At 47.2% G+C, this 11907-nt stretch overlaps 1 pseudogene across 1 annotated transcript in view; it reads right to left on the bottom strand.

The window, feature by feature from the left end:
• Positions 1 to 9620, bottom strand: part of LOC149320557 (uncharacterized) — a 30356-nt pseudogene extending 20736 nt beyond the window's left edge. The window contains exon 1 of the transcript XR_016278093.1: positions 9464 to 9620. The product of XR_016278093.1 is annotated as an uncharacterized LOC149320557 (transcript). The remainder of the gene's footprint in view (positions 1 to 9463) is intronic.
• Between the last annotated feature and the right edge of the window lie 2287 nt (positions 9621 to 11907).

Here is an 11907-nt window from a genome sequence, read left to right on the forward strand (position 1 = left end):
TAAATATAATCATATAATTATATTGTACATATAACACATTACATACAAATATATACTATAATTAAATTGTAATAAACTATATTATATAAATTTTTACAATTTAGTTATTATTTATTTGTATATAATATGTAACATATTTTATTGTCTGTATTACAGCACTATATAAATAAAGTATAATGTTAATAATATGATGATGATACACTGGTACCCCGGGATACGAAAGGACCGGGTTACGAATTTTTCGGGATACGAAAAATGCGGCTTGGAAAAAGCTGTCCCGGGTTGCGAAAGATTCTTCGGGTTACGCAATCCTTTTCGGCGCGAAATTCAAAAAATGCAAAGTGCAGCGATAGGCTTTCCAGGGATTTAAAGGGCTAACGGCTAACCCAGGGGGCTGGGTTAGGCGCGATTTTTGAATTTCGTTAGCAGCAGTGATTGGCTTGAGAAATCAAGCCAATCAATTGCATTGGCTAACGAAATTGGGGGGGGTGGCTTGCCTTGCGAAATAAAAGCCGGCTTCCATTGATCGGCTCCTTTGTCTGGCCCTGTGGACTGTGTGAGGAAGAGTTGATATTTGAGCTCTGACTCTTGGGTTCACTTGCGGTTCGGACTTTTCCTGGCTTTGGACTTTTGCTGCCTTTGCCAGGTGTATCTTCGGATCAAGACCGGCATCGGGAATTTCTCTACCGGTAGGTTGATGAATTTTTACCTTCTTCTTGTGGGGTGGGTTGGGCTGAGACAGTGTGACCATGCTTTTGCTCTGGGGTGCTGGGGTGCTGTTAATTTTTTTTAAATTTTTTTAATTTTTTTTTAATTTTTATTTTTTTTATTTTTATTTTTTTGGTGTTTTCAAAGTGTGGATTGTGGGTTTTGCTACTGGCATGTTCAGATTTGTGGATGATGGGCTAGAGCTGCTGGGTTGCATTTTTGGGGGTTTTTTGCTGTTTGGGTAACATGCTCTGATGTGTGGATGATGGGTTAGAGCTGCTGGGTTGCTTTTTTTGGGGTTTCTTGCTGTTTGGGTAACATGCTCTGATGTGTGGATGATGGGTTAGAGCTGCTGGGTTGCTTTTTTTGGGGTTTCTTGCTGTTTGGGTAACATGCTCTGATGTGTGGATGATGGGTTAGAGCTGCTGGGTTGCTTTTTTTGGGGTTTCTTGCTGTTTGGGTAACATGCTCTGATGTGTGGATGATGGGTTAGAGCTGCTGGGTTGCTTTTTTTGGGGTTTCTTGCTGTTTGGGTAACATGCTCTGATGTGTGGATGATGGGTTAGAGCTGCTGGGTTGCTTTTTTTGGGGTTTCTTGCTGTTTGGGTAACATGCTCTGATGTGTGGATGATGGGTTAGAGCTGCTGGGTTGCTTTTTTTGGGGTTTCTTGCTGTTTGGGTAACATGCTCTGATGTGTGGATGATGGGTTAGAGCTGCTGGGTTGCTTTTTTGGGGGTTTCTTGCTGTTTGGGTGGCATGCTCTGATGTGTGGATGATGGGTTAGAGCTGCTGGGTTGCTTTTTTTGGGGTTTCTTGCTGTTTGGGTAACATGCTCTGATGTGTGGATGATGGGTTAGAGCTGCTGGGTTGCTTTTTTTGGGGTTTCTTGCTGTTTGGGTAACATGCTCTGATGTGTGGATGATGGGTTAGAGCTGCTGGGTTGCTTTTTTTGGGGTTTCTTGCTGTTTGGGTAACATGCTCTGATGTGTGGATGATGGGTTAGAGCTGCTGGGTTGCTTTTTTGGGGGTTTCTTGCTGTTTGGGTAACATGCTCTGATGTGTGGATGATGGGTTAGAGCTGCTGGGTTGCTTTTTTTGGGGTTTCTTGCTGTTTGGGTAACATGCTCTGATGTGTGGATGATGGGTTAGAGCTGCTGGGTTGCTTTTTTTGGGGTTTCTTGCTGTTTGGGTAACATGCTCTGATGTGTGGATGATGGGTTAGAGCTGCTGGGTTGCTTTTTTGGGGGTTTCTTGCTGTTTGGGTGGCATGCTCTGATGTGTGGATGATGGGTTAGAGCTGCTGGGTTGCTTTTTTTGGGGTTTCTTGCTGTTTGGGTAACATGCTCTGATGTGTGGATGATGGGTTAGAGCTGCTGGGTTGCTTTTTTTGGGGTTTCTTGCTGTTTGGGTAACATGCTCTGATGTGTGGATGATGGGTTAGAGCTGCTGGGTTGCTTTTTTTGGGGTTTCTTGCTGTTTGGGTAACATGCTCTGATGTGTGGATGATGGGTTAGAGCTGCTGGGTTGCTTTTTTGGGGGTTTCTTGCTGTTTGGGTGGCATGCTCTGATGTGTGGATGATGGGTTAGAGCTGCTGGGTTGCTTTTTTTGGGGTTTCTTGCTGTTTGGGTGGCATGCTCTGATGTGTGGATGATGGGTTAGAGCTGCTGGGTTGCTTTTTTTGGGGTTTTTTGCTGTTAGTGTGGCATGCTCTGATGTGTGGATGATGGGTTAGAGCTGCTGGGTTGCTTTTTTTGGGGTTTCTTGCTGTTTGGGTGGCATGCTCTGATGTGTGGATGATGGGTTAGAGCTGCTGGGTTGCTTTTTTGGGGGTTTCTTGCTGTTTGGGTAACATGCTCTCATGTGTGGATGATGGGTTAGAGCTGCTGGGTTGCTTTTTTTGGGGTTTCTTGCTGTTTGGGTGGCATGCTCTGATGTGTGGATGATGGGTTAGAGCTGCTGGGTTGCTTTTTTTGGGGTTTCTTGCTGTTTGGGTAACATGCTCTGATGTGTGGATGATGGGTTAGAGCTGCTGGGTTGCTTTTTTTGGGGTTTCTTGCTGTTTGGGTAACATGCTCTGATGTGTGGATGATGGGTTAGAGCTGCTGGGTTGCTTTTTTTGGGGTTTCTTGCTGTTTGGGTGGCATGCTCTGATGTGTGGATGATGGGTTAGAGCTGCTGGGTTGCTTTTTTTGGGGTTTCTTGCTGTTTGGGTAACATGCTCTGATGTGTGGATGATGGGTTAGAGCTGCTGGGTTGCTTTTTTTGGGGTTTCTTGCTGTTTGGGTGGCATGCTCTGATGTGTGGATGATGGGTTAGAGCTGCTGGGTTGCTTTTTTTGGGGTTTCTTGCTGTTTGGGTAACATGCTCTGATGTGTGGATGATGGGTTAGAGCTGCTGGGTTGCTTTTTTTGGGGTTTCTTGCTGTTTGGGTGGCATGCTCTGATGTGTGGATGATGGGTTAGAGCTGCTGGGTTGCTTTTTTTGGGGTTTCTTGCTGTTTGGGTAACATGCTCTGATGTGTGGATGATGGGTTAGAGCTGCTGGGTTGCTTTTTTTGGGGTTTCTTGCTGTTTGGGTAACATGCTCTGATGTGTGGATGATGGGTTAGAGCTGCTGGGTTGCTTTTTTTGGGGTTTCTTGCTGTTTGGGTAACATGCTCTGATGTGTGGATGATGGGTTAGAGCTGCTGGGTTGCTTTTTTTGGGGTTTCTTGCTGTTTGGGTGGCATGCTCTGATGTGTGGATGATGGGTTAGAGCTGCTGGGTTGCTTTTTTTGGGGTTTCTTGCTGTTTGGGTAACATGCTCTGATGTGTGGATGATGGGTTAGAGCTGCTGGGTTGCTTTTTTTGGGGTTTCTTGCTGTTTGGGTAACATGCTCTGATGTGTGGATGATGGGTTAGAGCTGCTGGGTTGCTTTTTTTGGGGTTTCTTGCTGTTTGGGTAACATGCTCTGATGTGTGGATGATGGGTTAGAGCTGCTGGGTTGCTTTTTTTGGGGTTTCTTGCTGTTTGGGTGGCATGCTCTGATGTGTGGATGATGGGTTAGAGCTGCTGGGTTGCTTTTTTTGGGGTTTCTTGCTGTTTGGGTAACATGCTCTGATGTGTGGATGATGGGTTAGAGCTGCTGGGTTGCTTTTTTTGGGGTTTCTTGCTGTTTGGGTGGCATGCTCTGATGTGTGGATGATGGGTTAGAGCTGCTGGGTTGCTTTTTTTGGGGTTTTTTGCTGTTAGTGTGGCATGCTCTGATGTGTGGATGATGGGTTAGAGCTGCTGGGTTGCTTTTTTTGGGGTTTCTTGCTGTTTGGGTGGCATGCTCTGATGTGTGGATGATGGGTTAGAGCTGCTGGGTTGCTTTTTTTGGGGTTTTTTGCTGTTAGTGTGGCATGCTCTGATGTGTGGATGATGGGTTAGAGCTGCTGGGTTGCTTTTTTTGGGGTTTCTTGCTGTTAGTGTGGCATGCTCTGATGTGTGGATGATGGGCTTCATTTGCTGCTTTGATTTCTTCATGGCTGTGCTGTTTTCAAAGTGTGGTGTGAGACTTTTAACACTTTGGCTATGGTCACATGTGGCCAGAGACTCTCACCATAGGGTGGCATTTTCTGATTTGGGGGTTTTGGCCTTATGGGCTTGTGTTCTTGTGTGCTTTGGCCATGCCTGTGATGATTTGAGAGTGTGGGGTGGGACTTTTGCAAGTTTGGGCCAGAGAGTGTGACCATGGGGGTGGGGGTGGTTTCCAATTGTGGCTTTTGCTCATTGCCTGTGCCTTTTGTCCTTTTTAGGCTTGAGCTATGGCTCCCAAGCCAAGCGGTGAGAAGAAGAAGAGGGCTCCCTTGTCCTTGGAGGACAAGAAGGACATCATTGCCAAGCACGAGAGGGGCGTGCGCTTGGTGGACATTGCCAAGGAGTATGGACGCAACCCATCGACGATTGGCACTGTCCTCAAGCAGAAGGAGGCCATCAGAGCTGTTGTGGCTCCAGCGAAAGGCGTGACGACCATCGCCAAGCAGAGGACACCGAAGCATGAGGAGATGGAGCGCCTGCTTCTCCTCTGGATCAAGGAAAAGGAGCGAGTCGGGGACACTGTGACCACCTCGGTCATCTGCGAGAAGGCCACCGCCATCTACGAAGACCTGGCCAGCAAGGAGGCAGGCGAAGGAACTTCTTCGCAGGAGGAGCCAGCCACCCCAGACTTCAAAGCATCACGTGGCTGGTTCGACAGGTTCAAGAGGAGGACCGGGATCCACTCTGTCGTCCGTCACGGCGAGGCGTCCAGCGCAGACCACCAGGCCGCTGAAGCATTCGTCGTCGCGTTCAAGGCCATGGTGGAGGAGGAAGGCTACGTCCCGCAGCAAGTCTTCAACTGCGACGAGACGGGCCTCTTCTGGAAGAAGATGCCTCGCCGCACCTACATCACCCAGGAGGAGAGGAGACAGCCAGGCCACAAGCCAATGAAGGACCGCTTCACACTTGCGTTGTGTGCCAATGCCAGCGGGGACTGTAAGGTCAAGCCCCTGTTGGTGTACCACTCCGAGAATCCCAGGGCGTTCAAGGCACACAACATCCAGAAGGACAGGTTGCCAGTGATGTGGCGCTCCAATGGCCGCGCATGGGTGACACGCCTCCTTTTCGTCGAGTGGATCAACAGTGTCTTCGCCCCGACAGTGAAGCGGTACCTGGAGGAAGAAGATTTGCCCCTGAAGTGCCTCCTCCTCTTGGACAATGCTCCTGCGCACCCGCATGGCCTGGAGAAGGACATCCTCGCGGAGTTCTCCTTCATCAAGGTCCAGTTTCTGCCACCCAACACGACCTCCCTCTTGCAACCCATGGACCAGCAGGTGATCGCCAACTTCAAGAAGCTGTACACCAAGCACCTCTTCAAGCGTTGCTTCGATGTGACCGAGAGCACACAGCTGACCCTTCGTGAGTTCTGGAAGCAGCATTTTGACATCGTGGTGTGCATAAAGATGGTGGACTTGGCCTGGCAGGCGATCACCAGGCGCAACCTGATTGCTGCATGGAGGAAGCTGTGGCCTGATGCTTCTTCCTTGGAAGGGTCACAGTCCGAGGGTGCTGAGCCAGGTGAAGAGGAAGAGGTGCACGAGATCGTCTCCATCGCGAGGTCCCTGGGACTCGACGTGGACAACGAGGACGTGGAGGAACTCCTCGAGGAGCACAACGAGGACCTGACAACAGAGGACCTGAAGGCCTTGGCGGCGATGCAACACTCGGCCGTGGACGAGGACGTGCTCCACTTCGACAGGGGCCAGCAGGAGGAGGCTGCGGGGGCATCTTTGCCAACGGCAGACATTAAAGACATTCTGAGGCAATTCCACAATGTGGCTTCCTTTGTGGAGAAGCACCACCCTGAGCAGGTGCTCACCAGCCATGCCATTGCCCATTTTGATAATGTCTGCCTTAGCCATTTTAAGAACCTGCTTAAGGGCCGGCAAAAGCAGACATCCTTGGACCAGTTCTTCCCTAGAGCGGGAGAACCGTCTTCCAAGAAGGCAAAAGGTGACCCTTAAAAAAAAGGTGACCCTAAAAAAAAACACCAAATTCTTTTTTAAAAAATGGTTAACTTTGTTAAATTGGTGGCATTGGCTAAATTGGCTGAATTGGTTAAATTGCTTGAATTGGCTAAATTGGCTGAAGTGGTTAAATTGCTTGAATTGGCTAAATTGGCTGAAGTGGTGAAATTGCTTGAATTGGCTGAAGTGGTTAAATTGCTTGAATTGGTTTAAATTTGGCTTTTTGGGCTGCCCCTCTCCTCCTCCTCCTCCTCCTGCCTCACTCCGAGATGCCAGGACCAGATGCCAAGACCAGCAAAGATAAGAAAAACACTTTTGTACTGTATGGTCATGGGTGTGATGATTTGAGAGTGTGGGATGTGAGGTTTGCATGTTTGGCCTTGATTTGATGTGGGCCAGAGAGTGTGACCATGGGGTGGCATGTTCAGATTTGGGGTTTCTGGCCTTTGAGTTTGGGTTCTGGGGTGGCATGGTCATGGGTGTGATGATTTCAAAGTGTGAGATGTGTTTGGCCTTGATTTGATGTGGGCCAGAGAGTGTGACCATGGGGTTCCTTTTTTAGATTTGTGGTTGCTTTGGTCATGGCTGTGATGATTTGAGAGCAGCTCCTCCTCCTCCTTCCCCTGCCTCACTCTGAGATGCCAAGACCAGCAACACTTTTTTTCTTTATCCTTTAGAATGGGCCTTACCATGGGGATGCATGTTCAGATTTGGGGTTTCTGGCCTTTGAGTTTGGGTTCTGGGGTGGCATGGTCATGGGTGTGATGATTTGAGAGTGTGGGATGTGAGGTTTGCATGTTTGGCCTTGATTTGATGTGGGCCAGAGAGTGTGACCATGGGGTGGCATGTTCAGATTTGGGGTTTCTGGCCTTTGGGTTTGGGTTCTGGGGTGGCATGGTCATGGGTGTGATGTTTTCAAAGTGTGAGATGTGTTTGGCCTTGATTTGATGTGGGCCAGAGAGTGTGACCTTGGGGTGGCATGTTCAGATTTGGGGTTTCTGGCCTTTGGGTTTGGGTTCTGGGGTGGTATGGTCATGGGTGTGATGATTTGAGAGTGTGGGATGTGAGGTTTGCATGTTTGGCCTTGATTTGATGTGGGCCAGAGAGTGTGACCTTGGGGTGGCATGTTCAGATTTGGGGTTTCTGGCCTTTGGGTTTGGGTTCTGGGGTGGCATGGTCATGGGTGTGATGATTTGAGAGTGTGGGATGTGAGGTTTGCATGTTTGGCCTTGATTTGATGTGGGCCAGAGAGTGTGACCTTGGGGTGGCATGTTCAGATTTGGGGTTTCTGGCCTTTGAGTTTGGGTTCTGGGGTGGCATGGTCATGGGTGTGATGATTTCAAAGTGTGAGATGTGAGGTTTGCATGTTTGGCCCTGATTTGATGTGGGCCAGAGAGTGTGACCTTGGGGTGGCATGTTCAGATTTGGGGTTTCTGGCCTTTGAGTTTGGGTTCTGGGGTGGCATGGTCATGGGTGTGATGATTTCAAAGTGTGAGATGTGAGGTTTGCATGTTTGGCCCTGATTTGATGTGGGCCAGAGAGTGTGACCTTGGGGTGGCATGTTCAGATTTGGGGTTTCTGGCCTTTGAGTTTGGGTTCTGGGGTGGCATGGTCATGGGTGTGATGTTTTCAAAGTGTGAGATGTGTTTGGCCTTGATTTGATGTGGGCCAGAGAGTGTGACCTTGGGGTGGCATGTTCAGATTTGGGGTTTCTGGCCTTTGAGTTTGGGTTCTGGGGTGGTTTGGTCATGGCTGTGATGTTTTCAAAGTGTGGGCATCGATTTTTGCAAGTTTGGCCTTGATTTGATGTGGGCCAGAGAGTGTGACTTTGGGGTGGCATGTTCAGATTTGGGGTTTCTGGCCTTTGAGTTTGGGTTCTGGGGTGGTTTGGTCATGGCTGTGATGTTTTCAAAGTGTGGGCATCGATTTTTGCAAGTTTGGCCTTGATTTGATGTGGGCCAGAGAGTGTGACTTTGGGGTGGCATTTTCAGATTTGGGGGTTCTGGCCTTTGAGTTTGGGTTCTGGGGTGGTTTGGTCATGGCTGTGATGTTTTCAAAGTGTGGGGTGGGACTTTTGCAAGTTTGGGCCAGAGAGTGTGACCATGGGGTTGCTTTTTTAGATTTGGGGTGCTTTGGTCATGGGTGTGATGATTTGAGAGCTCATCCTCCTCCTCCTGCCTCACTCTGAGATGCCAGAACCATCAAAGAGAGAAAAAAACTTTTTTTCTTTATCCTTTAGAAAGTTTAGAATGGACCTGTCAGTCATTGTTAAGATCATTAGAAAGTTTAGAATGGACCTGTCAGTCATTGTTAAGATCCTTAGAAAGTTTAGAATGGACCTGCCAGTCATTGTTAAGCTCTTTAGTGCCTCAGGCAACTTTGTATTACATTGTATTGTAGGGTACTTAGCTTAATAGGCCTCTATTGTGACTTTGTTTTGACTTGCAGGTTCAGTCTGAGGTCATGGAACGCATTAGTTATTTTCAATGGGAAAAGCGCTTCGGGTTACGAAATTTTCGGCTTACGAAAGGAATAGCGGAACGAATTAATTTCGTAACCCGGGGTACCAGTGTAATTATATTTATTTGTGTATAATTATAATTATCATGATGATCCCAAGGAGAAGAGGGGGCTCACCAGTTCCCTCTGGCTGAGAAGAGGAAGAGGCTCCCTCCTTTCATCCAGAGGCCCAGGAAACAGGGGCCAAAACCCACTCTTTACCTTGGAGTAGGGTTGCCATAACCCGGCTGCAACTGGGCTTTTCCCGGTTTTGGCGGCACCTGCCCGCTCATGTCACGGGTGCCACCAAAAACCGGGAAAAGCCCGGTTGCAGCGGGGTTGCGCTGCAACCCATGGGGCCTCGCTGCCCTCCTCCTCTTCCACCTCGCATGGCCGCGCAGGGGAAGAGGAGGACAGCGAGGCCTTGGGCGGAGGAGGCGAAGGGGAAGGTGGCGCCTCCTGCGCGCGGCCGCACCACCCTCCCCGCCTCCCTGCGGCCCCGCGCCCTCCTTCCCGGCCTCAGCAGAGGCCGAGAAGGAGGGCAGGCCCTGGCGATCGCCAGAGGCTCCGCGCCCTCTTTCCCGGCCTCCTCGAGGCCCAGGGCCCAGGCGGCGAGGGAAAGCCTCCCCTATTCAAATGTAGGACACACAAAAAAAGTGTCCTAGATTTGAAAATTTTGACCTACATTTTTCCCGGTTTGGAGGTCCGGATGTATGGCAACCCTACCTTGGAGCCTCTTTCTCACCCCTTTAGGGGGTCTCTCTGACTCTGGCCTCCTAGCCGGTCTAGGAAGATTCACCTAGAAACAGATGGCCGGAAGGGGCAGGGCGTTAATGCCTTCACTGCCAGGGCTTCCGTCCCCTCTAGGAGTTCCACTCGTTGGTCTTAATCCTTAGCAGGCCAAGATCCACAAAACAGTTCAGTGTTTTCCAAACTGTGGGTCCTCCTCCAGCTATTTTGGTAAACTTCAGTTCCCAGAATTCCTGGCTGCTGGCCAAGCTGGCTGGGGCTTCTGGGAGTTGAAGTCCAAAACATCTGGAGCAGTAGACCAAAAAGGTTTGGGCATTGCTGGACTTTATAACTTTATTGGACCAATCAAAATGTGTAAAAGGCATGATGGCAAGCTGGCAAAACACTCTCCTTTTGGGAAACTCAAGCTGCCTCTACACTGTATAAATTGTGTGTGTGTGTGTGTGTGTGTACACACACACACATACAAGAATTGTATAATTATACAAATAAACATAATTATATAATTATATTGTATATATTACATATTATATACAAATAAATATCATTATAATTATATTGTATAAACTATATATGTGTACACATATGCACACACACACACACACACATATATATATACACACAATAGAATTTAACTACAAAGAAATATAATTACTATATAATTCTATTGTATATATTACATATTATATACAAATATAAATTGTACAAATTATATACATGTATGAACACACACACACACAACAGAATTGTATAATTATACAAATAAATATAACTATATAATTCTATTGTATACATTACATATGATATACAAATAAGAGTCTACCTTGTAGAGTCTACAAGGTAGAAATAATGCAGTTTGACACCACTTTTAAATTCTGTTGCTCCATCTTATGGGAACCTGGGATTTGCAGTTTTACAAGGGTCATGTGGCGTAATGGTTTAATAATGCAGTTTGACACCATTTTGATCCTGGGATTTGTAGTTTTGTAAGGTACCAGCAAAGAAGGCTGAAGACCTTGTAAAATTACAGATCTTAAGCTTCCAGAAGATGGTGTCACAGCACTTAAAAGTGGTGTCAAACACCATGATGTCTACAATGTAGGTGCATCCTTGTCCACATCCTGGCTTTCCTTGGCTGCATGTGTCCCATTTGCATCTGCGAAATGTTGGGAGAGCAAGAACTTTCCCCATAAAAACAAGCTCATACAATTTGAAATTTACCAGGTTGAAGGAATCCCAATAGCTACACATATGAGGACAAAGGAGTCCTCATTCAGACAGGCAGCAGAAGCCCAAGACGACAGTGAATGCCTACTAACTGACACCGTGTTGAACAATATGCGTTTTGCTTCTTTATTCCATCTATATATGGGTCACGAGAAGTTTGGCTTCAGACAGAATAAAAGCTCTCTGGTGGGGAAATGGTAGCATTGAACGCCAAGTGAAATCCCAGAATGGAGTGCCAATCTTTTGCTAGGCAGATGGAAAGATATTAGGCACAAATTCAGAGTAGTCCATTTTTGAGTGGATTATGGCCCTGAAGTGAAACTAAATGGAGGACGGAAAATGTTTGTGTGCCCCCCCCCCATGTGACATTTTGTTCTTCTTTCCATATCTAACTAAAACTACAGGAAAAGAGAATTCATCTAAACATTAGGAAGAACTTCCAGAATGTGAGATTGGTTCAAGCATGGAACACACTTCTGAGTGTGGTGGAGCCTACTTCATTGGAGGTTTTTAAACAGAGACTGGATGGCCATTTGTCAGAAGTGCTTTGTTTGTGTATTCCTACATGGCCCTTGGGGTCTCTTCCAACTCTGCTATTCCCCCCACAAAAAATAGATATCAAAATCCATGGATGCTCAAATCCAATTATACACAACAGGAAAGCAAAATTGTACCCCTTATATAAAATAGGAAAATCAAGTCTTGTTTTTTGGAATTATATATCTTTTTTGAATATTTTCAAGCCATGGATGCTTGGATAAAGAGTCAGTGGATATGGAGGGCCAACTGTACAAGATTGTCCCCAGAATTATCTACACTGTCAGACCTTTAGGAGGATAATTTTGTCTTTCTTATCTTAATTAACAAACTAAACTCTCCACCCACAACGGAGGCGTTCCTCCTCTGCAAGCACCCAGGAAGAATAACAGAATTGGAAGAGACCACAAGGACCATCCAGTCTAGCCCCTGCCATGCAGGAAGACCCACCCCCAAAAAGAAATAATGGTCTTGTGGTCAGAACAAGAATGGAAACTGGTGGAAAACTTCACAAGGTTTATTACAAAGAAAGTGGCACAACAGAGTTTAGACAGTACGCTTTCTAGAAAAAAACCTATATTCAAAATAAATTACAAAGGGCCCATACAGACAGGCCAAAATAAAGCTGCTTTGGGTCACTTTGGAGGTATGCTGTT

This window comes from Sceloporus occidentalis, unplaced genomic scaffold (genome assembly GCF_023333645.1).
Source record: "Sceloporus occidentalis isolate IW3139 unplaced genomic scaffold, rSceOcc1.0.p SCAF_1, whole genome shotgun sequence".
NCBI classification, from domain to species: Eukaryota; Metazoa; Chordata; class Lepidosauria; order Squamata; family Phrynosomatidae; genus Sceloporus; species Sceloporus occidentalis.